The sequence below is a fragment of the Chiloscyllium punctatum genome, chromosome 48 (genome assembly GCF_047496795.1).
Source record: "Chiloscyllium punctatum isolate Juve2018m chromosome 48, sChiPun1.3, whole genome shotgun sequence".
In the NCBI taxonomy this organism is placed as follows: domain Eukaryota; kingdom Metazoa; phylum Chordata; class Chondrichthyes; order Orectolobiformes; family Hemiscylliidae; genus Chiloscyllium; species Chiloscyllium punctatum.
Genome location: NC_092786.1, coordinates 17,846,268 through 17,873,070, shown reverse-complemented (window position 1 = coordinate 17,873,070; position 26,803 = coordinate 17,846,268). Strand labels below are relative to the sequence as shown.

General features: G+C 44.4%; 1 protein-coding gene across 2 annotated transcripts in view; it reads left to right on the top strand.

Annotated features, from left to right (window-relative positions):
• Nucleotides 1-3,951: 3,951 nt before the first annotated feature.
• Nucleotides 3,952-26,803, top strand: part of sema4ba (sema domain, immunoglobulin domain (Ig), transmembrane domain (TM) and short cytoplasmic domain, (semaphorin) 4Ba) — a 475,024-nt gene continuing 452,172 nt past the window's right edge. The window contains exon 1 of one of the 2 annotated variants that reach the window (XM_072564765.1): nucleotides 3,952-4,195. The gene's annotated coding sequence lies outside the window, so the exon portion shown is untranslated. Of the gene's footprint in view, nucleotides 4,196-4,784; nucleotides 4,802-26,803 lie in introns of those variants that run through there. The other variant, XM_072564767.1, reaches the window with a different exon arrangement.

The window sequence follows — 26,803 nt, the reverse complement described above, 5'->3', positions numbered from 1 at the left end:
ACAATGCCTGTTCAATTGCAGCACAATGCACTGGAAAACAAGGCCCTTTCTGACATGCCTCCTAATGAGGCTCAGACTTGCCTGTGTGCCTTATTGTAGGCAGAAAGAAATACTCTTCACAGGTATGGTACATTCGATTCCTACAGTGTGGAAGCAGACTCTTCAACCCAACAAGTCCACACTAGCCCTCTGACATGTAACCCACCCAGAACCATTTCCCCTAACACTATGGGCAATTTAGCATGGCCAATTCACCTGACCTGCACATCTTTGGACTAGCACCCAGAGGAAGCCCACACAGACATGGGGAGAATGTACAAACTCCACAAAGGAAGTCACCTGAGGCTGGAATCGAACCTGGGTCCCTGGTACAGTGAGGCAGCAGTGCTAACCACTGAGCCACCGTGCCACCCTGTACACTTGGTCTTCTTTAGGAGCAACATTAACAACGCATCCTATTTAGACCAACTTCTCATAATTACCATAGATTAAGGTAGACCGCTGTATCACATGTTGGGGCAAGGACTAGATAAATGTATCTGCATTATGGGATCACCTACTCCCTTCTCTCACAGGACATTGAGAATGACGGTGAGACCATGGTCACTTGGAGTATTGTGTACAGTTTTGGTTTCCTTATCTATGTAATTGAGGTTCACCAGATTAAACTCTGAAATGGCAGGATTATTTAATAAAGAGAGATTGACGAAATTGTGTCTTTATTTTCTGGAGTTTTAAGGAATAAGAGGTGATTTAGAGTAATAGCGTTATAGAGATGTACAGCATGGAAAGAGACCCTTTGGTTCAATCCATCCATACCGACCAGATCTCCCAAACTAATCTAGTTCCACCTGCCAGCACCCGGCCCATATCCCTCCAAACCCTTCCTATTCATACACCCATGCAAATGCCTCTTAAATGTTGCAATTGTACCAGCCTCCACCACATCCTCTGGCAGCTCAATCCATACACGTACCACCCTCTGTGTGAAAAAGTTGCCCCGTCGGTCTCTTTTATATCTTTCCCCTCTCACCCTGAACCTATGCCCTCTAGTTTTGGACTCCCCGACCCCAGGGAAAAGACTTTGCCTATTTACCCTATCCATGCCCCTCATAATTTTGTAAGCCTCTTTAAGGTCACCCCTCAACCTTCAACACTCCAGGGAAAACAGCCCCATCCTATTCAGCCTCTCCCTATAGCTCAAATCCTCCAAACCTGGCAACATCCTTGTAAATCTTTTCTGAACGCTTTCAAGTTTCACAACATCTTTCCGATAGGAAGGAGACCAGAATTGCATGCAATATTCCAACACTGGCTGAACCAATGTCCTGTACAGCTGCAACATGACCTCCCAACTTCTGTACTCAATACTCTGACCAATAAAGGAAAGCATACCAAATGCCTTCTTCACTATCCTATCTACCTGCGACTCCACTTTCAAGGAGCTATGAACCTGCACTCCAAGATTTCTTTGTTCAGCAACATTCCCTAGGACCTTACCATTAAGTGTATAAGTCCTGCAAAGATTTGCTTTCCCAAAATGCAGCGCCTCGCATTAATTTGAATTAAACTCCATCTGCCACTTCTCAGCCCATTGGCCCATCTGGTCAAGATCCTGTTGTAATCTGAGGTAACCCTCTTCGCTGTCCACTGCACCTCCAATTTTGGTGTCATCTGCAAACTTACTAACTGTACCTCTTATGCTCGCATCCAAATCATTTCTGTGAAACCTATAAAATTCTTCCAGGGCATTCCAGAGTAGACGCAGATAGAGTGTTTCCCCTGCCTGGTGACTCTAGAACAAGGTCAGGATTAGGAGTAGGCCAATTAAGACTCAAATGTGGTGGATCTTTGGGATTCTCTGCCCCAGAGAGTTGTGGAAGCTCAATTATTGAGTAGGTTCAAGATAGAAACTAATAGGTTGCTGGAGACCAATGACTTTCAGAGGTATGGGGATAGTGTAGGAAAATAGCTTTAAGGTTGAAGATCAGCCATGATCTAATTGATTGGCAGAATATGATAAATGGGCTGAATGGCCTCATCCTATTCCTATGTTGCCTAACAGTTTGAATTGTATTTCATTAATGAAGTAAGGTTCGCTAGAACCACTCTCATACTCTCTAAATAATTTTGAAGAATTTTTTACAGCCACCTGATAGGATAGAAGAGTCTTTGATTTCATCTGAGACAGTGCATCTTTGATGGTGCAGCACTTCTTCAGTCCTATGTTGAAGCATGTGTACTTTAAGCCCGGAAGAGAGGTTTGACTGTGCAATCTTCTGAACTCAGAACCAAGACAGTGGTCATGAACCAATACTGACAGCTGAAAACCATTCACAAAGTTACATGTTTCTTCCATTAGATGATAGACCATAAGATGTAGGAACAGCACTAGGTCATTCTGCTCATCAGATCTGCTCTGGTGTTCGATTATGGTTGATGTGTTTCTCAATCCCATCCTCTTACCTTCTCTTCATAACCGTTGATCCCTTACCAAGGAAGAGCCTATCTGTGGCTGTCTTAAACGCACTCAATGACTTGGGCTCCACTGCCTTCTGTGGCAATGAGTTCCACAGGTTTACCACCCTTTGAAGAAATTCAGTCTCATTTCAATTCTAAAGGGTAATCCCTTCACTGAGGCTGCGCCCACAGGTCCTAGTCTCTCCTACTGGTGGAAACATTTTCTGTACGGAAACGACAGTTCAGATTCAATCATGAAATGGCATAATTCTGTCACTATTGGCCGAATAGAAGATGAAACTCAATTGAATGGGATCTTCCACATGAGATTCATCATTACATGCATTACTTACTGATAGGAGTTGGCTAAACGCTAAAGAGAATTTTAAATTTGCTCTTGCATTTCTAAACATTTAACTGCTATTTCCCCAACAAAAGACTCACAGAAGTTTAGGCAAAAATAGAAAAAGCTGGGATGGATATTTTGTTTTCCTGTGCAGTGTTGTTATTTCCTTGTTAAATGGATGGATACAACAAGCTGTCCATGTCATGAGTAGCAAAGTTTTTTTTCTTAATTCATTTTTGGGTTCGTAGGTGTTACTCACTGGGCCAGCATTTATTACCCATTCTGAACTGCTCTTCAGAAGGTGATGCTGAGCTGCCTTCTTGACCCACTGCAGCAATTGATTTGGTGTAGATACACCCACAAGTGTTGTTCAGGACTGCCCCAAATGGATCTAATTTGAAATATACAATGACTTGTTTAGTTGCCTGAATTAACTGAAGCAAAGCCAACATTTTACATCCTACCCCATTTCACAGGTAGCTTTCTCCTTGATTTGATTACTTCTGTGTCCTGCATCCTGACTCACGCCAAGACCCAACCACCTGGTTTCTCTGTGAGGTTTGAACAACATTGCCTCCCTCCTCCACCAATAATCTTCAAAACCTCTTTAAAACTTTCAAACCCCTCTATGAAATGACCCTCCCTCTCTTCATCACCTCCTCCAGCCATCCAGCACTCCTTAAGTTCTATCTTTATCATTTCCAATTTTAATTACAGAATGTTTGGCGGCAACGCCTTCATCTTCGAACCTCCAAACTTTGGAATTCCCTCTTACAACTTTCTCTCTCCTTCTTTAAGTTAATCATGAAAACCTATCTCTTTGACCAATATGATAGTGAGCTGTGCTAATATTTTCTTCTCGGTCTGGTGATCAAGTTTAACTTGCTAACGCTCTTCAGGACGTTCTACTAGGTTAACAGCGTTATACAAATGCAAGTTGTTGATTTTGTTTTGGCTTGTTTGTATAGATGACAAAAAAATGTAGAAACTGCCCTGATGTTTCTGGAAATATTATTTTTTCAGTGTTTCCTTGAGGTAATTTTGATTCCATATGCTTACACTTTCTGTCCAGCTTGCTACAGTGGCTATGACCAGGCTTGAACAGCAAGGGGAGCTCCAGTCTAGTTGAAGACACTGCTGTCGAGAAAGAGGGGGGAGGTGGATAAATCATAGAAATCTCGGAGGGGCAGTGGTTCCTAGCTCTGGGTCTAGAGGTGGATTGCTGCAGCTTCACCTGCCCTGTCCCACCTCTCTCTCATCATCGCTGAAGGTTGGCTTGCGATCGACAGTTTTACGAAGCTGGACGGTGCAAGAAAATAAAAGGGAACAACACTTCAGCATCCAGCCGCTGGGAGAAGAGGGCAGAGTCGCTCCGCCAAGAAGCGAGAGGTACGCACAAGGGAAATTGCAAACTTTGCCCTGCATGTGGACTGTGTTCATTTTATTTGCACTGATATTTCCTGGTAGCGTCACAATAAATAAATGAGATGCAATCGCGGATATAAAACGACGGGTTACCGACTAGAAACACGCCCAATGTCTGACTCGATCTTTTAAAATTTGACATGCACTTTTGTTGCAGTTGGCTTTGGAATGGATTCGCATTCATTGTTCTTGAAATGATTGTACGGTTCTCCGCAAATGCACCGATTTGCAAACACGACATTCATATTGCAAGCAGAGTCCCTGCACTGAAATTAATATCGTTTGGAGTCGCAGCCGAAGCTACAAAGGTCTGGGTCCAAGTGTTTGGCTTCAGAATACAAGATATGACAGAGCATTAAGATGTTCTGACTGTTGGGTATCCCAGTCTCTTGGGGAGCTATCTAAAGCAAGGGACACACATATCAGACAATGGAATCACAGAACGTTCAGGAGATGTAAGGGCCAGAGCAAAACCAAAACCCTGTGCAATGAGCCATGTGAAGGAGCTGAATATGTTGTAACTCAAACCAGTCTGACAGAGTGTACATCTTTGTATATCATAGAGCAGAGGTGAGCTTTCAGCTAACTCACAATATCAATGATTCAAGTTCGAGGTAAGTCTTCGGGTAATAGCCTGATCTAGAAGAGAAAGAACCTATTCAGCCTATTGTGCCAGTGATTCTATTCGCAGACTTACTTTCCCAGGCCTTGGAACTGTTTTCTCTTTAGGTGAGTGTCCAATTCTCAGGCAATGCTGTTCCAGATACTAACACTCTGCGTAAAGAGAGATTGTCGTCATAGAACCCTACACAGCCCATTGAGTCCACACTGATCAGAGCACCCCATCCAGACCCACCCTATCCCTGTAACTCTGCATTTTGTATGGCTAATCCACCTAGCCTGCACATAACTGGACTCTTTAGCATGGCTCATTGACCTAACCTGCACAACCTTGGACTGTAGGAGGAAATTGGAGCACTCAGAGGATACCCACACAAACATGGAAAGAATGTGTAAAATCCACACAGATACCCAAGGCTGGAATTGAACCTGGGTCCCTGGTACAGTGAGGCAGCAGTGCTAACCACTGAGACATCATGCCACCTCCTAGTGGTGCCTTTGTTCTGCTGGTGATGGGTGAGTGGGTATCACACCCTCTTCTTTCAAAACAGTGTGGGCTGAAATCCCACGCCAGACACTTAGCTCAAACTCTGTGTGGAAGCTCTTGAGGGGTTGCTACTCTGCTGGAGATGTCATGTTGTGAAAAGAATGTTAAACTCAAATCTTGTCCTGCTCCCTTGGGTGGAGGTAAAAGAGCCTTTGGTACTACCCAAAGAGGAACACAGATGGCAGTGTTCTTTCTACATCCTGACCAGTATTAATCCTCCTCCAATACTTAAAACAGACCAACAGGTTGCTGCTATGTGTTGGAGCTTTCTGTGAGCAAATTAGCTCTTGTGTTTCCCGCAGCACAGCACTTTGGAGGTTTTAAAACACTTTGAGATGTTGTGGAGGTGCTATGGAAATGGAAACCTTTCCTTTAATAAAATTACATGAGTTCTGAGTTCGTGTTGTACTACACAAATTAAAGGAAAAATATCTTCCCATTTTTATTTTAAATAGGATTAGTTTCTCATGAAGCTAACCTTTTGGACTCCTCGGATATTCAGCACATAGGAAATAGATACAGAGGTTGGCAATTGAGTCTTCTCTGAGTCTTCTCTCCCAATTAATTTGTGCCATTTTTCCATTAAATCCCTTAATATCGTTAATATCTAGGAATCTATTGATTCCTATCTTGAATATAATGAATGAGTGAACTTTCACAGAACTCTGGTTTAGACAATTCCAAAGATTCACCACCTTCTAAGTAAAGAAGTTTTCCTTATCACAGTCCTAAGTGGCCTGTGCCTTAATCTGACACTGTGTTGCCCAAGTCTTGATCCTCAGTATGAGGAAACCCCCTTCCTGCACTGATTGAGTTGAGACTTGTGAGTTTTGCATCATTCAATTGGATCATCTCTCCTGGATCTAAATGCTATGCTTAGAGCAGCTTCACTAGACTTTGCCAGTGGCAATTGCTGAAGCACAGCTTCTGGCATGAGCTTTGAACTCATTTTTGTGCTTCACCATTTTGGAAAACACTTATCTTCTGCAGCATCATAACAACAGCATTGAGTCCAGATAATCAATGATGTGTGTGAAGAATGGAAAGGGTTAACTACCAGGTCAGCTCCAGTCTAACTCACATTTCATATTTCACATGTTCTACTTTAGAATAGTGCTGACATCTGTTCCATCCCATCATGCTATTTCTTATTATTAAATCCGGTCATTATTTCTGTAAATGTTCAACTTTTCAAAACCCACTGAATTTTTCACCATGGTGCTCGTTGTGATACATCTTTTGTCTTTTTTCCCGAGTGATTTCCCAATTTGAGCAGCCAAACACCGAGCCAGAAGGAATCCTATATTTAAGCCCCAGAACCCTTCAAAAGATGCTAACTTATTTCAAATAATGGACTTAAGCCTCTGCTGAATGAAGAGACACTGATATATAAGTGACTCTAACTCCATGGTCATTGGGGGCTAATTGGGAAAACCCCTGAAAAGGGGTATGGCAATCATGACGTGTGACTATCCCATGACTGTTCAATGTCATTACAGACTACACAACATTCTGTCTTCCTATCACCTGCCCATTGTCCCAACTGCTGTAGGCAGATAGCTGTAACTGGGTGTTTGCTGGTAAGGACATGCTAGCAGCTTAAAGCTAGTGAACACCTCCTAATGTAAAGGAAAATTGTGGCACCTGGAGATGTTGGCAACATTGGGAGCGCTGCTGTGAGTCGAGACCAGTGGCTGACCATGGGAGTGAATGTGCGCTGACATTTTTCTAACATCGTTCTGGACATCTTGATGGAAGAGACACAGAGGAGATGAGATGCCAACCAGTCTTTGTTTGCACACTTCTCAACATAGTGTCCACCATGAGATGTGATCCAGCGATTGACAGTACTAACTGAACAAACCTGAGTGCGCTAACCTGCCAGTTTAAGATTATCAGTCAGGCTAATGGTACGGCTTGCCTAAGCTTCCTGGAAGCTGCCTATATTCAGACGCAGGTCTCTTCATGCATAAAGGATATGCCTGTATTCAGGCCACTGTATCCTTTTAAAATAGACAAGTGCACAGGGGACAACTATCCCTGGGTGTATTATCCATGGGAATTGCTCAGCCATTCAGAGTCAACTTGGCTGTTTTGAATTTAAATAAAGCTTGGGAGCAGAACCATTCCCATCTGCATTCCTCATTACAATGGCTCAAGTCCACTCACCAATTAATCATCACCCTTTTCCTCCTGCTGTGTAAATTATAGTTCCCTTTGAAATTCCTGCATTTGTCCTGATGAAAGACGAAAAGCTTCAACAGCATGTCTCTCATTTCAGCGTCCGTCAAGTTCTTTACTCTAAGTGACTGCTTGTAGAGAGCTATCCCATATGCACAAACTCATGGTCCGTAAAGGCGCATGACAAGAAGACAGGGGGAGCAGATCACCGTGGAATTTAATACTAGAAGAGTTTTTATTCTTTATTCATTCACGGGATGAGGGCGTCACTGGCTAGGCCAGCAGTTATTGCCCATCCCTAATTGCCCAGAGGGCAGTTGAGAGTTAACCACATTACTGTGAGTCTAGAGTCACATGTAGGCCAGATCAGGTAAGGATGACAGATTTCCTTTCCTAAAGGACATTAGTGAACCAGATGGGTTTTCCCAATAATTGGATTCTTAATTCCAGATATTTATTGGATTCAAATTCCACCATCCACCATGACAGGATTTAAACCCAGGTCCCCAGAACATTATCTGGGACTCTCGATTAACAGTCCAGCAATAATGCCACTAGGCTATCAGCTCCCCACAAATCCCTCAAGGATATAATTTTGCAAAAATGTTTAAAATGCTTAGAAGTGGTTTAAATTGGTGAATGGAACTCCCTGTGCCATATCCCACCAGTTCCACCAATAACCTCAGCTCCTGTTCAGGTCAGCACAACCATTCTCCTTTCCCCCATCACTTATCTAATACCATTCTCTAATCAAAACTCATAACTGACTGTTGTGGCTTCACATACTTAGCACTAATGCAGGCTTCCCACCCGCATTTCACAACTTTCACATACTGACAACTATTCAACCATGTCATGACTTCAGTTCTCTTACTGAACCAGGGGTGGAGGCATGGGTCCAACTGAAGGCGAGATTTCCAGCTACTTGTTCTAACTTGATGCAGGAGGTGGTACAGGTCATTAAAGAAAGGGCCATTCCTGAGACTATGATCAATGGCATGGCTGAATCCATTGGCGATGATAATATCCTCACATGAAATCCTCTTTTCATCCCATGCCCCCTCACTCTTTCCTAACTGGAAGCTGAGGGTGGTTTATGCATACTCCACCTACACTCCCCTCTCCTCACATTACAGCCTTACACTTGTACTGCTTTCATTTCAGACACCCCCGAACTGTAACCTGGCCAGACGGTGGGGGAAGACCAAGACAACAGTGATGATGAAGACACATAGTCACTTGATTTCACATTCACAGCCACAGGTTCAAATACTCACTCTGTGTCTGTCTTGAAAGACAGCATGGAAATGGCATCTATATTTGGGAGCCATGGGCATAATTGTCCTGCTGCCATTATGCTGGAGGGTGAGGCCATGTATGGATTTGGCTGTGGAAGACTCAAATGCGGGTTTCAGTGTGCTAGGCTGGAGTGAGCTGCTCATGGATGCACATGATGAAATGCTTCTTTCATCAAAGCTTTTGCCAGAGGGGTCTAGCCAATTCCATACTTGTTGGACTTTCTCTCTATTGTGAAAATGATAGCTAATTTCATCAGTATATTGGCCGGACCCACCCTGACACAGTGTTTGATCAATGTGCCCATTTGCGTTGCAACACCAGCAACAGCCACACTCTATGTCTGAGGGCTCCAATAGAAATACAGCTGCTGTTATTCCAACTCACGCAGGGGAGCTGACAGCCAAGTGGTATTATCTCTAAACTATTAATCCAGATACCTGGCTAATGTTCTGGGTACTCAGTTCAATTCCTGCAGATGGTGGAATTTGAATTCAATAAAAATGTGGAATTAATGGTCTAACAGTGACAATTGTTGAAAGAAAACCCATCAGCACTCTAACCCATGTGGTTTGGGGAAGGAAATCTGGCCTCGCAGTGATACTAGACACATAGCAATGTGGTTAGCTCCTAATTACCCTCTTGGCAATTAGGGATAGCAATAAATGCTGGCTCAGCCAGTGATGCCCACATTCTGTGAGTAAACCAAAAGTATTATTGCCACCATGGCTGTAGATTGCAGAGTGCAAGCAGGGATACCTAGGATGGAGTGGCAGTTCAGGAATCTGTCTCTTAAATAGATGAGAGATCTCACCTACCAAGAGGTGCTAGCCAATCACAGGCTACTGCTATGTTCAGCAGCAGAAATGGCAAAGGCTGTGGTCGCTGCTTATAGGATATAGGAGCAGAATTAGGATATTCGGCCCATCGATTCTGCTTTACCATTTGATCATGGCTGCTGAATTGATAGGTGCTAGAATGCTACGGTCAAGGAGCAACCCAGCCATAGGATCATAGCATCCCTACAGGGTGGATGCAAGCCATTCGGCCCATTGAGTACACACTGATCCCCTGAAGAGCATCCCACTCAAACCCACCTCTGCTGGAGGTGTGGAAGAAGCAGGCTTCAGGTACACCATAGCTCCATCTAATTAATACCCTTCTTGCCTCTAAACCTATCAGGACAGTGAGCAAATGTTCTTCCCCCAGTTAGTTTATGGCTGATCATCTACCTCACCTCCCCTTTCCAGCACTATCTCCATATCCCTTGATGTCATTAATAACTAGAAATCTATCAGTCTCTGTTTTGATCTTTCTCAATGATTGAGCTTCCACAACCTGCTGTGGTAGAGAATTCCAAAGATTAACTAAGTCATAAGTCACATGACACCAGGCTGTAGTCCAACAGGTTTGTTTAAAATCACAAGTTGTTAGAGTGCTGCTCTTGCATCAGGTGAAGTTGCGTGACGTCTGGTTTTGTCCACCTCAGTCCAACACTGGCATCTCCACATAAAGATTAACTACCCTCTGAGTAAAGAAATTCCTCTCTATTTCAGTTTAAAAGGGTCTACTCCTTAGCCTGAGACTATATCCTCTGGATTTAGACTCACTGGCCGGGAAGAACATCTATATCCACTCTGCCAAGCCCTGTTAAGACTTTCTAGATTTCATTGAGGCCCCCCCTCATTCTTCAAAGCTCTAGGAATACAGGCCTAATTTCCTCAATCTGTCCTCATAAGGCAATACTGCCATGCCTGTGATTTATCGGAGAACCTTCATCACACTCCCCCTTTCGCAAGTATATCCTCCTTTAGGTAAGATGACCAAACCTGTTCATGATACTCCAGGTGAGGTTTCACCATGACTCAAGACAACTGCAGCAAGATGCCTTCACTTCTGTACCCGTCTCCCTTGCAACCAAAGCAAGCATCCCATTTGTCTTCCTAAATGCTTTCTGCACCTGAATGTGACTTATTAACAAGGACACCCAGGTCCCTTTGAACACTAACATTTCTCAATTTCTCACCATTGAGGAAATTTCCCACCTTTCTGCTTTTTTTTCTGAGAATAGATTCTACATTCTAGCATGTTCCAGCACATATCTAAGATGTCTTGAATCCTTCTTGCATCATACTCACAACGTACATTCCTGCTCAGTTTGGTGTCATCGGTAAATTCAAAAATGTTACAATTGGTCCCCACATTCAAATCGTTGATGTAAAATGTGAATAGCTACGATCCCAGCACTGACTTTTGCAATACCCCACTAGCAACAGCCTGTCCTCCTGTTCCTATCTTCTGTTTTCTGTCAGTTCCATACAAGTATATTTACTCCAACATCATGTGCTTCCATTTTATTTTCTAGTCTCCTTCAAAACCCTTCTGAAATGCCAAATGCACATCATTGACTGGTTCTCTTTCATCAATACTGCGAGGAATATCTTCAGAAACTTCAAGTTTGTCAAATATGATTTCCCTTTCACAAATCCATGGCGACTCCACCCTATTCTGCCGTTCTTTTCTAATTTTCCAGTCATTATATTCTTGATAATAAATTGTTTGCTGTTATCATTTCTGACATCAAACTAACAGGTCCAGAGTTCTCCAATCTCCCTCTTCCCTCTTTCTTAAATCTTGGAATTACATTTTCAACTTTGTGGTCCACAGGAACTTTTCCGGAATCTGTAGAATTTTGGAAGGTAGTCACAATGCATCCACTTTTTCTCTAATCATCTCTTTCAACCTTTTTTGTGAACCCTTCCTGATTCGGGGACTTCAATTGAATTAACTTGCTAAGTACTATCTCTTTACAAACAATAATTACATTTACTTCTCAACTTCGTATGTCTGGGAGATATTCTGTATTTTCTTCCATGAAACCAGACACAAAGTAACTGTTTAGGGGTTTCTCTATCATAACCCTGCTCTCCATCATAAACTCTCCTGTAGCCATCTGCAATGAGCATAATTTGCTGAAGCTAATCATTTCCTTTTCACTACCTTAAAGAAGCTTTTACAGACCACATTTATGATCTTCGCTCATTTGAATTCATGTTACATTTTCACTTTCTTAATCAGTACCCTGGTCCTCCTCAAAATTGCTCCAGTCCTTAGGCTTACCCCGTTTTCTGACAACCTCAGAAGCCACTTCCTTCAATCTAATACAGCCTTTAATTTCTTACATTAACCACAGTTGATTTACCTTTCCACCTGTTGATAACCTTAGAACAATGCATATCTGTTGCAGATAGTGTGGTATTTCTTTAAATTCAAGGTGTATGCAGATAGTAATAACTCACTACCCATGACACTGGTAGAAACAATGATTTTAGAAGAAAATTGAATCGGCATAACATAAGAACATAAGAACTAGGAGCAGGAGTAGGCTGTCTGACCCATCGAGCCTGCTCTGCCATTCAATAAGATCATGGCTGATCTTTTCGTGGACTCAGCTCCACTTACCAAGCCACACACCATAACCCTTAATTCCTTTACTGTTCAAAAAATCTATCTTTGTCTTGAAACTATTCAATGAGATAGCCTCATCTGTGTCACTGGGCAGGGAGTTCCACAGATGCACAGCCCTTTGACTGAAGATGTTCCTCCTCAATTCAGTCTGAAATGGCCCCTGGGAGATGAGTCGTGGACTGGGGGGGCTCAACGGAAGGAGGCAAGTCCTGGATTGGGAGGTCATCGGAGGAAGGGGAATTCCAGACTGGAGACCACAACGGGGGAGACAAGGCCCAGACTGGAGACCACCATGGGGGAGTCAAGTCCCAGACTGGAGACCACCGTGGGGGAGACAGGTCCCACACTGGAGACTGCAGTGACGGAGACAAGTCCCAGACTGGAGACCACCATGGGGGAGACAAGTCCCAGACTGGAGACCACCGTGGGGGAGACAAGTCCCAGACTGGAGACCACCGTGGGGGAGACAAGTCCCAGACTGGAGACTGCAGTGAGGGAAACAAGTCTCAGACTGGAAACCTGTGGGGGAGACAAGTCCCAGACTGGAGACTCAGTGAGGGAGACAAGTCCCAGACTGGAGACCACCATGGGGAGACAAGTCCCAGACTGGAGACCACCGTGGGGGAGACAAGTCCCACACTGGAGACTGCAGTGACGGAGACAAGTCCCAGACTGGAGACTGCAGTGAGGGAGACAAGTGTCAGACTGGAAACCTGTGAGTGAGACAAGTCCCAGACTGGAGACTGCAGTGAGGGAGACAAGTCCCAGACTGAAGACTGCAGTGAGGGAGACAAGTCCCAGACTGGAGACTGCAGTGAGGGAGACAAGTCCCAGACTGGAGACCACCGTGGGGGAGACAAGTCCCAGACTGGAGACCACCGTGGGGGAGACAAGTCCCAGACTGGAGACCACCGTGGGGGAGACAAGTCCCAGACAGGAGACCACCGTGGGGGAGACAAGTCCCAGACTGGAGACCACCGTGGGGGAGACAAGTCCCAGACTGGAGACCACCGTGGGGGAGACAAGTCCCAGACTGGAGACCACCGTGGGGGAGACAAATCCCAGACTAGAGACCACAACGGGGGAGACAAGTCCCAGACTGGAGACCACCGTAGGGGAGACAAGTCCCAGACAGGAGACCACCGTGGGGGAGACAAGTCCCAGACTGGAGACCACCGTGGGGGAGACAAGTCCCAGACTGGAGACCACCGTAGGGGAGACAAGTCCCAGACAGGAGACCACCGTGGGGGAGACAAGTCCCAGACAGGAGACCACCGTGGGGGAGACAAGTCCCAGACTGGAGACCGCCGTGGGGGAGACAAGTCCCACACTGGAGACTGCAGTGACGGAGACAAGTCCCAGACTGGAGACCACCATGGGGGAGACAAGTCCCAGACTGGAGATCACCGTGGGGGAGACAAGTCCCAGACTGGAGAATGCAGTGAGGGAGACAAGTCTCAGACTGGAAACCTGTGGGGGAGACAAGTCCCAGACTGGAGACTGCAGTGAGGGAGACAAGTCCCAGACTGGAGACTGCAGTGAGGGAGACAAGTCTCAGACTGGAGACCACCGTAGGGGAGACAAGTCCCAGACTGGAGACCACCGTGGGGGAGACAAGTCCCAGACTGGAGACCACCGTAGGGGAGACAAGTCCCAGACAGGAGACCACCGTGGGGGAGACAAGTCCCAGACAGGAGACCACCGTGGGGGAGACAAGTCCCAGACTGGAGACCGCCGTGGGGGAGACAAGTCCCACACTGGAGACTGCAGTGACGGAGACAAGTCCCAGACTGGAGACCACCATGGGGGAGACAAGTCCCAGACTGGAGACCACCGTGGGGGAGACAAGTCCCAGACTGGAGAATGCAGTGAGGGAGACAAGTCTCAGACTGGAAACCTGTGGGGGAGACAAGTCCCAGACTGGAGACTGCAGTGAGGGAGACAAGTCCCAGACTGGAGACTGCAGTGAGGGAGACAAGTCTCAGACTGGAGACCACCGTAGGGGAGACAAGTCCCAGACTGGAGACCACCGTGGGGGAGACAAGTCCCAGACTGGAGACCACCGTGGGGGAGACAAGTCCCAGACTGGAGACCACCTTGGGGGAGACAAGTCCCAGACTGGAGACCACCGTGGGGGAGACAAGTCCCAGACAGGAGACCACTGTGGGGGAGACAAGTCCCAGACTGGAGACCACCGTGGGGGAGACAAGTCCCAGACAGGAGACCACTGTGGGGGAGACAAGTCCCAGACTAGAGACCGCAGTTGTTGGGGGGGTAGGTGGGATGGGGCTGCGAGGCCTGGACTGGAGACTGCTCTGCAGTGGGGGAGACGAGGCCTTGAGTTTTGAAGCCCAGCGTGGCTTGGAGGTTTGGCCTGGTACAGTCTGAGGGTTTGGCGCTGGCATGTACTGGGGTGAAGGGGCTGCAATTCAAGTACATATTAAGAACTTTTTATTCTTATGCTGGACTTTTATGTATTATTCTGTCAATTCTGTAACAAATACAAGTATCCGTACCAAGGTATCCTGTGTCTAAGATGGCGCTATAATCGGCGACACTGCAAACCTTTCATTGCACTCATTTGAATGCACGTGGCAATAAAACTCATTCTAGGTTTATTTAAAACAACCTCCCTCCTCGTATCCTGTCTCTTCCCTTCATAATATTATATGTTTTCATAAGGTCTGCCTGCTCAAGGGAAATAAATTTGCCAGTTTACAGAGATAGAGATAAGGAATGAGAACCTTTGGAATTTTTCCACAGTGAGCTGGCATCATCTTAATGGACCGAATGGTCTCAGTCGGTGCTATAATGATGTGTTAACTCTACAGCGCTACATAAATTTGTACAGTTATCAGGTGAAATTAAAGTCACAAAGGAGGTGTTTGCTTGCACTAATTTTAAAAAGCAATGTTCATTGTCCCTGGCTGAAAGGTAATCTTCGCAACACATCTTTTGAGGTTTGGAAACATGGGCCGTTTTGATTATTTGCTTGTCATGTTGTTATGTAATTAAAGCTCTAATTGTGCTGCTGCTGTAACAAAATAATCAGTACTTTAAGGGCAACAAAGAAAGTATTGTGAATGCAGCCTGTGAGGATTACAGCTGCAACATGTTGAGCGTCTGCGGCTGGACAGATGCTCACTTGCATTTGCACGTTTCAGTTTTATGTCACACCATCCTGACAGCTATTGAGCCAAGCCAACAGGGGAAAAAAAATCACACCTTCGCTGGCCACACATAAACCCAGTTTAAACTCAGAGCATGAATGGGATTGGCATGGGAGCCAAAAGTGGAGGAGAGGCCTGTGGGTTCACAAACCTTTGACCCTCAAACCCCTGTTGCCCTGAGACCTGGACAATCTTCACTCCTGACACCTTCACTCCTGACACCTTAACTCCGGAACCTCACAGCATGTTCCTATACCTACTCTGATCCAAAAACTGTCAAGAATATTGACAAAGTTCACCAGATAATGGGCAAATTCCAGACTCTGTAAAAACTGACAAAAAACTTGCAGATGCTGTAATTCAGAAACAAGAACAGAAATTGCTGGAAAAGCTCAGTAGGTCAGGCAGCATCTGTGGAGAGCAATCAGTTAAGGTTTCAGGTCCAGTGACCCTTCTTCATGTTCTGAGGAAGGGTCACTGGACCCAACATGTTAGCTCTGATTTTTGTCCACAGCTGCTGCCAGAACTACTGAGCTTTTCCAGCAATTTCAGGTTTTGATGCTGAAATTCTTTTTTCTATCAAATGTATGGTGTATCTCTCTTTCTACATAATCTGGCCCACTGAGCATTGCTATTTAAAATGTTTCATTTTCTTTGCCATGTTTATGCAGTTTCACTTTTCTATTCTGGATTCTGCTTCTGTCCCTGTTTCCAATTTTATGTTCCACTTCCTAACAATTCGAGGTGTGCAAAGAAATGAACTCTCCTCGTCAGTCTCTATGCTTTTCATTGATAAAAGCCAAAAGCTGCAGATGATAGAAGTGAAACACTGGAAATACTTGGCAGCTCAGGCAGCAAGTGTGTGGAGAGAAGCAGAGTTAATGTGCCATGTCGTCAGAACCAAGGAATCATTTCATCGTACAAAAGCCAAAGGGAGGGCTAATAGTTGAAGCCAAGAAAGAAAGGATATGTCTCGATGAGGTGTGATGTCTAGATGAGGTGTGAATGTCTGGCTAGCAGTCTTCCGCCAGCAGACGGTGGTCAGTTGAGTAAGGAGGTTGGTGAGGTGGAACGGGAGGACAAGAGGAATTCTCTAGTGGTTCTTGGAGGGAAGACAAAGGGTGAGAGAAGGAGTGTGTGACATAAATAGGTCATGGTGGAGGGCCGTATCAACTTGGTGGCATCTTTGATTCTCATCTTGAAACGGCAGGTGCGGAAGGTGGTGTCCTCTTCCGATTCTGCAATCTCCAGCATTGTGTTACTACCAAACAGACCTTAGATTCGATTCCTTACAGTGTGGAAACAGGCCCTTCAACCCAACCAGTCCACACCGACTCTCCAAAGTGTAACCCACCCAGACCCATTTCCCTCTGACTAATGCACCTTAGGCATCTCCTTCTTACAGTTCCGTCCATGAAATATTCTGGTCCATTCCTTGCCTTGCTTTCCCATGACAGATTTCCACGAGAGTGCAGGAGGTGTAACAGACCTATTTACCTACCTTCCCTACCACAGATATTCCCTTTAAGTTCTTTCCCCAGCCTCCTTTTCACTTGCTCAAAACCCATTGGATTTCTAAACTTCTCCATCTACGCACTCACCTGAAACATTAACTCAGTGTTGTTTTGGTGAAAGCAACTTATCCACATATCGACTGACCACCGTGATCATATTTTCCACTGACCCAATCCTTTGAAAACCCGTGCTTTATTTTCATTACTTCCTCTTGCCTTTATGGTCCTATCAAAATATTGTGACAGTCTTGTGATTAAATTTCATAGAGTTTATGGATTTAGAGAAATCAGTAAAAAAAATGTAAATTTCAATAAAATTGATGTCACTTCAAAGGAAAAAAACCAACAAATGCACTGAAAAACATTACATTGACACCTACGGATGAAATAATTTTGTAACACTGATATCCACTCACAGCTGAAGAGGCCTGAGAGTTACAATGCACTGGAGAGGGTCCTGTCAATCATTATAATGCAGGATTGTCTGTAAAAGTGGCTCCATTAATGAGCCAGATACTATGGCAAGGATTTTTGCATCAGCAGTTGCCTGTTTGTGATTTCTAACCACTCTTACAATCACATCGAAATTATAGGCGGAAATGAGATTTCAAAAGCAGGATTTTAATCAAAATGTGATATAATCCAAAATTTTGAATGTACATGTTTAAAAATCATCCTGTTCTTAATTAAACTGTGCCACTGGATTTATTTAAATTGCTACAGTGAATGTATAGTGTCGCAGTTCGACAAAGCTACAAAACCAATTACATTGTGAACCTTTGCACATATTCTGCGTATTTGCTCCTTTGTGTCTGGTTCTTGCTTCAGCTTTTAAGTTTAAGCATTGGGAATCAGTGCACATACATCTTACAGGATGAGGTTGATAAGCTGAGATTGCATTTCCTACATTTATTGTTGTACACCTCAGTGTGATCAACAGAAAGGTGGATAGTTATTTAGATGGTGACATATTGGGAAGTGTGGATGTACAAAGGAATCCAGGTGTCCTTGTTTAGCAGTCAGAGAAAACATAATAGCAGGTATAGCCAGCAATTATAAAGGCAAATGGTCCATTAGCTGTCATTGCAAGAGGAGTTGAGTTCAGAAACAGGGTGAGTCGAAAGTGTGGTGCTGGGAAAGGGATGAGGGGCTTGTGCCCAAAATGTTGATTCTCCTGTTCCTCGGATGCTGCCTGACCTGCTGTGCTTTTCCAGCACCACACACTCTAGGCTGATACCACTGTCCTATGAGGAGGCATTGATTCGACTGGATCTGTATTCACTAGATTTAAGAAAGGGATCTGAAGAAAGGGGATTTGATTGAAACACATAAAATTCCAACAGAGTTGAATAGACTGGATGTAGGAATGATATGGAGAAGCCAGAGTTGGACTGGGGTGAACAAAGTTAAAAATCACACAACACCTGAGGCATGGTACTTTGGCGAGACCAAGCAGACGCTATGACAACGGATGAATGGACACCGCACAACAATCACCAGACAGGGATGTTCCCTCCCAGTTGGGGAACACTTCTGCAGTCAGGGACACTCGGCCACAGATCTTCGGGTGACCGTCCTCCAAGGCAGACTTCAGGATACGCAGCAATGCAAAGTGGCCAAGTAGATCTGATAACCAAGTTTGATACCTATGGGGATGGTCTCACCAGGACCTTGGGTTCATGTCACACTACAGGTGACCCTCCTGCACTATACGCACACACACACACACGCCTACATACTCACACACTCACGCAGACCCTCTTTCATACATATGCTCTCTCTCATACAAACACACACATACACCTCCCACACTCACACTCACGCGCACACTCTCTCACAGGCTTATACTCCATCACACCCACATATATGTGGGCAGCGAGAAGGGGACATGAAAAGTCCTTAGTTGGTAGGATTAGGGAAAACCCAAAGGCTTTCTATAGGTATGTCAGGAATAAAAGGATGACTAGGGTAGGTATCGGTCCAGTCAAGAATAGTAGTGGGAAGTTGTGTGTGGAGGCGGAGGAGATTGGTGAGACACTAAATCAATACTTTTCGTCAGTATTCACTCAGGAACAGGACACTGTTGCTGATGTGAATATTGAGTCACAAGTGATTAGAATGGATGGCCTTGAGGTACGTAGGGAAGAGGTCTGGGGAATACTGGAAAGGATGAAAATAGATAAGTCCCCTGGGCCTGATGGTATTTATCCTAGGATCCTCTGGGAAGCTAGGGAGGAGATAGCGGAGCCATTGGCCTTGATTTTTAGGTCGTCGTTGTCTTCGGGAATAGTGCCAGAAGACTGGAGGATAGCGAATGTGGTCCCCTTGTTCAAGAAGGGGAGCAGGGATAACCCGAGTAACTATAGGCCAGTGAGTCTCACTTCTGTTGTGGGCAAAGTCTTAGAGAGAATTGTAAGGGATAGGATTTGTGAACATCTGGATAGGATGACACGAAAGTCGGTGGAGTTGTGGACAGCGAAGAAGGATGTGGCAGGTTACAGCGCGATATAGATAAGTTGCAGAGCTGGGCAGTAAGGTGGCAAATGGAATTCAATGTAGCTAAGTGTGAAGTCATTCACTTTGGTAGGAGTAACAAGAAGATGGATTACTGGGCTAATGGTAGACTACTTGGTAGTGTGGATGAGCAGAGGGATCTTGGTGTCCATGTACACAGATCTTTGAAAGTTGCCACCCAGGTAAATAGTGCTGTGAAGAAGGCATATGGTATACTGGGCTTTATTGGTAGAGGAATTTGAGTTCCGGAGTCCTGAGGTCATGTTGCAGTTGTATAAGACTCTGGTGCGGCCTCATCTGGAGTATTGTGTGCAGTTTTGGTCGCCATACTACAGGAAGGATGTGGAGGCATTGGAACGAGTGCAGAGGAGGTTTACCAGGATGTTGCCTGGCATGGTAGGAAGATCATATGAGGAAAGGCTGAGGCACTTGGGACTTTTCTCATTGGAGAAAAGAAGGTTTAGGGGAGATTTGATAGAGGTGTACAAGATGATTAGGGGTTTAGATAGGGTTGACAGTGAGGACCTTTTTCCGCGTATGGAGTCAGCTGTTACTAGGGGACACAGCTTTAAATTAAGGGGTGGTAGGTATAGGACAGATGTTAGGGGTAGATTTTTTACTCAGCGGGTTGTGAGTTCATGGAATGCCCTGCCAGTAGCAGTGGCGGACTCTCCCTCTTTATGGTCATTTAAGCGGGCATTGGACAAGCATATGGAGGTTATTGGGCTAGTGTAGGTTAGGTAGGCTTCGGTTGGCGCAACATCGAGGGCTGAAGGGCCTGTACTGCGCTGTATTTTTCTATGTTCTATGTTCTATATACTTTACCAATCTTTCACACACGCAAACACACACTCTCTCACGTGATGCAAACAATCACATGCTCTCTCTCTCTCTCTCATGCACACACACATAAAATTCTATGGGGTGAATTTGTATTTGCAGAATTATATTTGCAGATACATTCTGTTTGGCTCAAAAAGTGCACAATCTGCAGGCAGTCAATCCATACAATATTTAGTAAATTCCACTTTGGAAATAGAACCAGTCTGACTCATGATTGGGACACAGACAGACCTTACACCTTTAATGCATTGTCTGAACTGAGATGTCACCTTTTGGTTTAAAACCTCAAGTTATCTCGAGAAGATGACTTAAAAGAAGTTCTGGGATTTACATATTAATGAACCAAAACTTGAAACCCATTCTAAAAGATGAAAGACTTAACAATCTAGGTTTGTTCAATATATCATTTCAGTTGCATGACATTGTAACCTTTTGCTATAAATTCTGTGTCTTGTGATCTTACACTCCACAACCACCTGATGAAGGAGCAGAGCTCCGAAAGCTAGTGCTTCCAAACAAACCTGTCGGACTATAACCTGGTGTTGTGTGATTTTTAACTAGATGTAGGAAGGATGTTTTCCCTGGTTTGGGGAGTCTAGAACCAAGGATCACAGTCTCTGGATACAAGGTAGACCATATAGGACTGAGATAAGGAAGCATTCGGTACTCAGTAGATAGTGCACCATGGAATTCTTTATTACAAACGTCTGTGAAGGCCAAGTTAGTGAATATATGGTGAGGCCTCTTCTGGAGTAGTGTCCAGTACTGGTCACCCTGTTATATGAAGGGAATTATTAGGCTGGAGAGGGCTCAGGAAAGATTTACCAGGATGTTGCTCAATACGGAACTTTTTTCACTGAAGTATAGGAAGTTGAGGTGTGACCTTATATAGTCTTACAAAATCATGAGGGGCATAGATATGATGAATGGCAGAGAAGGGGATTTCAAGACAAAGGGGCATATTTTTAAGGTAAGGGGAGAACGATTTTAAAAAGACATGAGGGCCAACCTTTTTACACAGGGAATGGTTTGTGTATGGAATGAACTTCCAAAGGAGGGGGGCTATGCAGGTACTGTCACAACGTTTAAAAGACATTTGGGTAAGTGCATGAAAAAGAAATGTTAGGAAGGATATGAGCCAAGTGCAGGAAGGTGCGACTAGTTTAGTTTGGGATTATGGTCAGCATGGACTGGTGGGACCGAAGAGTCTATTTCTGTGCTGTATGACTCAACAACTCTATGTGCAAAGAAGATATGGATATATTTTTAGATCAAGGGGCAATTGACATTGACGTAGTGGCTTGCCCATGATCAAGTCAACTGGTGGAGTAGGCTTAAATGGTCAAAACACTTACTCTGATGTCAGTTTCTGTTTTTTCTGATGTTGCAACAGTGACTTGAACTTCGAAAGTATCTCAACAGTGGAGAAAGCTTTGATGCTTTCATTGTCACAAACAGTATGTATAACTGCAACCCATTCTGTGCTTTCCTGGGTTTCTTCACGATCTTGAAGATTAAACCATTGTGTGAATGCTCTCCTTTGTATGAGGTGACCTTTCTGTTAACTAGGTGGACCTTTACCTTCATTTGGCCTGGGCCCGTGTTAAAAATCGTTATGCAGGCAGTTTGCTTGATAAATAGGAAGAAGATAGTTGAGTAAAGCAGAAAGAAAAAAGTCTTCAATAAAAACTGGAATTTATTGGAAATACTCAGCAGCTCTGGCAACAACAATGGAGAGAGAAGCAAAGATAGTATTTCATCTTATCACATTTCTTCACTTTTGATAATATCCTACATTTACATTTCTGTTCACTCTTCCGCACATTCCAGCTCAATACCATAGAACCATAGAAAAGGTACAGCACAGGACGGGGCCATTCAGCCCATATTGTCCATACCAACTCAAAGACATCCAGGTGTTCTTCCTGATCCCATCATCCTGCACATGGCCCATAGCCCTGCAGAGGAGCAAGTGAGGACTGCAGATGCTGGAGAGTCAGAGTTCAAAAGTGTGGTGATGGAAAAGCACAGCAGATCAGGCAGCATCCGAGGAGCAGGAGAGTTGACATTTCGGGCATAAATCCTTCATCAGGAAGTTAAAAATCACAAAACACCAGGTTATAGTCCAACAGGTTTAATTAGAAGCACACTTTTGGAGCAAAAGCTAGTGTGCTTCCAATTAAACCTGTTGGACTATAACTTGGTGCTGTGTGATTTTTAACTTTGTACACCCCAGTCCAACACCAGCATCTCCAATTCATCAGGAATGTGACATTGCTGTTGAAGGGCTTATGCCCAGAACATTGACTCTGCTGCTCCTCGGATGCTGCCTGACCTGCTGTGCTTTTCTGGCACCACATGTTTTGACTTAAGGTGCAGATCCAAATACCTTTTCACTTGTGTTAAAGTTGAGATTTTTAGAGCAATTTATCAGTGAAAAGTAGGGGATCAACTTTTACCTGAGTAAAAGCTTGCAGGGTTTGCAATCCATACGGGGATTTGGCAGAACCAGTATTGCCGTGGTTCTGAGCTCATCAAGGGCCAGCAACTGTCCTGGACTGCAAACCGGGAATCCTGACATTTGAGTGAGAAAGGATCAGTTGTGAAAAAGGCTCAGTCAACCTGTGTGTCCCAAACCTTTCCCCACTATGACCCCATTTCAAGGCTCAAAAATGGTCCCGACCCCTCAGCGTGAAAGTGTGGATGGGGGTGGGATGGGGGATGGAAAGCTGTGTGAGCTGAGGTCTGTTCCTGCAGAAGGGGCCACTCTTCGAACTTGGTCAGAACATTATGGTGGCCATTGCTGTCCCAGAGCTCATAGCCCCACTTGGGCTCCTGATGCCCACTTTGATAAGCCCTGCCAGACTGGCCCCTACAACCCCAAACCGAAGACTAACTATAAGAGGAATTAATTATATTTGGCCAAAACATTAGGGGTCAGACTCATATTTCTAAATGCAAAAAGGTAGGGTTTTGAGAGTCAAAGGTCAATGGTTAGCACTCTCACATGATCGACCATTATTTGAGTATGTACGGTAATTAAAGTCATCCAAACAGCTGCCATGTACATTTCAAAGCCATACTTAGATTTGATGCCACATCATATTTTATTGCACTTATTCTGACTGATTTAAATCTCTCCTTTGACAATTGAATTTGAATCTCACAGAAGTGCTGTCAGTGTGAATTAGCCAAACACCACAGTGTTATTGTGGCTGAGCTGCATTTCCTTCCTGAAGCTCAGTGATTAGTTTCCCTCTCGTCTACTATGCTGTAAATACCCTGACATTGATGTAATTCCATGTATCGTCTATTGGAAGTTGGTACATTTTCATCTTTGAACAGTTTCACATTAGTAAGGCTGGTAAGTTAAGACTAATGATCAATGTTGTGGTTCTGTTCGCCGAGCTGGGAATTTGTCTTGCAAACGTTTTGTCCCCTGTCTAGGTGACATCCTCAGTGCTTGGGAGCCTCCTGTGAAGCGCTTCTGTGCTGTTTTCTCCGGTATTTATAGTGGCCTGTCTCTGCCGCTTCTGGTTGTCAGTTCGAGCTGTCCACTGTAGTGGCCGGTATATTGGGTCCAGGTCGATGTGTTTGTTGATAGAGTCTGTGGATGAGTGCCATGCCTCTAGGAATTCCCTGGCTGTTCTCTGTTTGGCTTGCCCTATAATGGTAGTGTTGTCCCAGTCGAATTCATGTTGCTTGTCGTCTGTGTGTGTGGCTACTAAGGATAACTGGTCGTGTCGTTTCGTGGCTAGTTGGTGTTCGTGTATACGGATCGTTAACTGTCTTCCTGTTTGTCCTATGTAGTGTTTTCTGCAGTCCTTGCATGGGATTTTGTACACTACATTGGTTTTGCTCATGTTGGGTATTGGGTCCTTTGTTTTGGTGAGTTGTTGTCTGAGCGTGGCTGTTGGTTTGTGTGCTGTTATGAGTCCTTGTGGTCGCAGTAGTCTGGCTGTCAGTTCAGAAATGCTCCTGATGTATGGTAGTGTGGCTAGTCCTTTGGGTTGCGGCATGTCCTCATTCCGTTGTCTCTCCCTTAGGCATTTGTTGATGAAATTGCGAGGGTATCCGTTTTTGGCGAATACTTTGTATAGGTGTTCCTCTTCCTCTTTTTGTAGTTCTGGTGTGCTGCAGTGTGTTGTGGCCCTTTTGAATAGTGTCCTGATGCAACTTTGTTTGTGTGTGTTGGGGTGGTTGCTTTCATAGTTTAGGACTTGGTCTGTGTGTGTGGCTTTCCTGTAAACCTTTGTGGTGAATTCTCCGTTCGGTGTTCTCTGTACCATCACGTCTAGGAATGGGAGTTGGTTGTCCTTTTCTTCCTCTCTAGTGAATCGGATTCCTGTGAGTGTGGTGTTGATGATCTGGTGTGTGTTCTCTATTTCTGTGTTTTTAATTATTACAAAGGTGTCATCCACGTATCTGACCCAGAGTTTGGGTTGAAGTTGTGGTAAGACTGTTTGTTCTAACTTTTGCATTACTGCTTCCGCTATGAGTCCAGAGATGGGTGAGCCCATGGGTGTTCCGTTGATTTGTTCGTATATTTGGTTATTGAATGTGAAGTGTGTTGTGAGGCACAAGTCCAGTAGTTTAAGTATGCCGTCTTTGTTGATAGGTTCAACATCCTGTTGTCTGTTATGTCTGTCCAGCAGGTTGGCTATTGTTTCTTTGGCTAGTGTTTTGTCGATGGAGGTGAAATCGACAAAACCTCCAAACGACAAAACATTTGCAAGACAAATTCCCAGCTCGGCGAACAGAACCACAACAACGAGCACATGAGCTACAAATCTTCTACCAAACTTTGAACTAATGATCAATGTTTAGGACGGATGTTCTGTCACAGTGGTTGTATGGTTCAGCCACCTCAAAATACTGTGGATGCCACAAATGCAAAGTATCAACACTGAATGTTGGAAATACTTGGCAAGTCAGGCCGAAGCCAAAGTGGAGAGGGAAACAGGGTTAATGTAGCCTTAACGGTAGCCTTTCACTAGAATGAGGAGATTTTAGAGATGGTCAGAGAACTGATTGGAAAGAACAAGAAAGGTCAGCAGTACGGTGGAGAGCAGGCAGTTACATACGACAGAGATGATGGTGCCAGTAAAATAATAAGGTAAGCACAAGGAATAAGACTAGGTCACTTGGTCCTTCAAGCCTGTTCTGCCATTCAATAAGTACCTGGCTGATCTGAGTTTAACCTCAACTGTATGTTCCTGCATTTCCCAGTAATGAACTAGGATTCAAGCTCTGAGTAAACAAAGAAAGTACTGCAGATGCTGGAGATCTGAACCAAAAACAGAAATCACTGGAGAAACTCACTGGGCCTCCCAGCATCTTTAGATTCCCTACAGTGTGGAAACAGGCCCTTCTGCCCAACAAGTCCACATCAACCCTCAGAAGAGTAACCCACCCAGACTCATTTCCCTCTGAGTAACACTATGGGCAGTTTAGCATGGCCAATCCACTTACCCTGCACATCTTTGGACTGTGGAAGGAAACCCACGCAGACAAGGGGGAGAATATGCAAACTCTACACAGACAGTCACCCAAGGCTGGAATCGAGCACAGGTCCCTGGCGCTGCGAGGCAGCAGTGCTAACCACTGAGCCATCTGTGGAAACAAAGCAGAGCTAGCATTTCTTCAGAACTGAAGAAGGGTTACTGGCCTTCAAAAATTAATTTTACTTTCTGTCCTCGGAGTTTCTTCAGCAATTTCTGTTGTTGTTTCAAATTATAGATTCATAGAGAGGTGCAGCATGGAAACAGACCCTTCGGTCCAAATTGTGAGGATTTATTTTAATGTTGTGATTTTCTTCCTTTAAAATGTTTGAGCTTCTTATTGCCATATAGTACTGCTACATCCCTGATGTACTGAACATTCAGGTGCCCTCATGGTCTTGGATTGAGGGTTTCCTTTGGTTAATTGATTATGAGGACCATCAGAGCAAATGCTAATCCTGACTCACATTCCAGTTGGGGTGGTCAGATAACTATCCTGGGAAAAAGGAGCTATCCCTGTTTGATAAGCTCCACAAGAGTGCTAAAGCTAATTGTTAAGTGCTCATTCCTGCCCTGAATGGGATTAACTAACTGAGCACAGACTAATTTTCACTTTATTGTACAGGGTGTTTCCAGAATAAGATACAACCTTTGGGCTTCCTATGATCATGGTTGTGGTGAGTGTGGGTTAGGAGTGGTTGGATGATTATAATGTTATCTCTCTATTTGTTTAAAGGACACAGATTCATCATCACAATAGCTTTAAAGATATTGAACTATTTAGTTATCAAACATGCATCCCCCCAGTTTCCAAAGACTGAAGTGCACATGGAAATCAAATCATTAAATGATTTCAAATCAAGTTTCCCATCATTTGATTTTTGATTGCTGGAATTAACAATCTTACTGAAGTGTAA